Consider the following 2,092-nt stretch of genomic DNA (forward strand, 5'->3'; position numbering starts at 1 on the left):
TTATTTATCCTATTTCTGACAGCCCCTGGGTGAGCCCTGTTCAGGTTGTCCCCAAAAAGGGAGGCATGATAGTGGTTCATAATGAAAAAAATGAACTGTTTCCTACAAGAACAGTTACAGGGTGGCGCATGTGTATTGACTACAGAAGGCTCAATACAGCCACCAGAAAGGATCATTTTCCTTTACCATTCATAGACCAGATGCTAGAAAGATTGGCAGGTCATGATTATTACTACTTTTTGGATGGCTACTCAGGCTATAACCAAATTGTAGTAGATCCCCAGGATCAAGAGAAAATAGCATTCACATGTCCATCTGGAGTGTTTGCTTATAGAAGGATGCCATTTGGGCTGTGTAATGCGCCTGCAACCTTCCAGAGATGCATGCTCTCTATTTTCTCTGATATGGTGGAAAAATTTCTGGAAGTCTTCATGGATGACTTTTCAGTATATGGAGACTCATTCAGCTCCTGTCTTGATCACCTGAAACTAGTTATGAAAAGATGCCAAGAGACCAACTTGGTTTTAAACTGGGAAAAATGTCACTTTATGGTGACTGAAGGGATTGTCCTTGGGCATAAAATTTCAAACAAGGGAATAGAGGTGGATCAAGCAAAAATAGAGGTAAAAAAATTACCACCACCTGCCAATGTTAAGGCAATCAGAAGCTTTCTGGGGCATGCTGGATTCTATAGGAGGTTTATAAAGGATTTTTCAAAAATCGCAAAACCTCTGAGCAATCTGCTAGCTGCTGACACGCTATTTGTGTTTGACACAGAGTGTCTGCAGGCGTTTGAAATGCTGAAAGCCAAGCTGGTCACAGCACCAGTTATTTCTGCACCAGACTGGACATTACCATTTGAGCTAATGTGTAATGCCAGTGATCATGCCATTGGTGCAGTACTGAGGCAGAGGCATGACAAGCTTCTGCATGTCATTTATTATGCTAGTCGTGTTTTGAATGATGCCCAGAAAAATTACACAACCACAGAAAAAGAATTGCTTGCAGTGGTTTATGCCATTGACAAGTTTAGATCATACTTAGTAGGATCAAAAGTGATTGTGTACACAGATCATGCTGCTCTTAAATATCTGCTCACAAAGCAGGATTCAAAACCCAGACTCATAAGATGGGTGTTGCTTCTGCAAGAGTTTGATATAGAAATAAGAGACAGAAAAGGGACAGAGAACCAAGTGGCTGACCATCTGTCCCGGATAGAGCCAATAGAAGGGACGTCATTCCCCTCTCTTGAAATCTCTGAGACCTTTTCGGATGAGCATTTGTTTGCCATTCAGGAAACACCATGGTTTGCAGACATTGCAAACTACAAAACTGCAAGGTTCATTCCCAAGGAGTACAGCAGGCAACAAAAGAAAAAATTAATTACTGATGCAAAGTACTACTTGTGGGATGAACCCTATCTCTTTAAGAGATGTGCAGATGGCATAATCCGTAGGTGTGTGCCTAAAGAAGAAGCACAAAGGATCTTATGGCATTGCCATGGGTCACAATATGGAGGTCATTTCGGAGGTGAGCGAACAGCCACCAAGGTCCTCCAATGTGGCTTCTACTTGCCTACACTCTACAGAGATTCCGGAGAGTTTGTACATAACTGTGACAGTTACCAGAGAGCTGGTAATTTGCCTCACAGTTACGCCATGCCTCAACAAGGAATCTTGGAGATTGAGTTGTTTGATGTATGGGGTATTGATTTCATGGGGCCTTTCCCACCATCATACTCAAACACTTATATTCTGGTGGCAGTTGACTATGTATCAAAATGGGTTGAGGCCATTGCCACACCCACCAATGATACTAAAATAGTGCTGAAATTCCTCCAGAAACATATATTCAGCAGGTTTGGTGTCCCCAGGGTACTAATCAATGATGGGGGCACTCACTTCTGCAACAAACAGCTTTACTCTGCCATAGTCCGGTATGGGATTCGCCACAAGGTGGCGACTCCATATCATCCACAGATAAATGGGCAAGCTGAAGTCTCTAACAGAGAACTAAAAAGAATCATGGAGCGGACTGTAAGTACCCGTAAAAAGGATTGGGCACGAAGCTTGGATGATGCTATGTGGGCTTA

Source organism: Arachis ipaensis, chromosome B07 (genome assembly GCF_000816755.2).
Source record: "Arachis ipaensis cultivar K30076 chromosome B07, Araip1.1, whole genome shotgun sequence".
NCBI classification, from domain to species: Eukaryota; Viridiplantae; Streptophyta; class Magnoliopsida; order Fabales; family Fabaceae; genus Arachis; species Arachis ipaensis.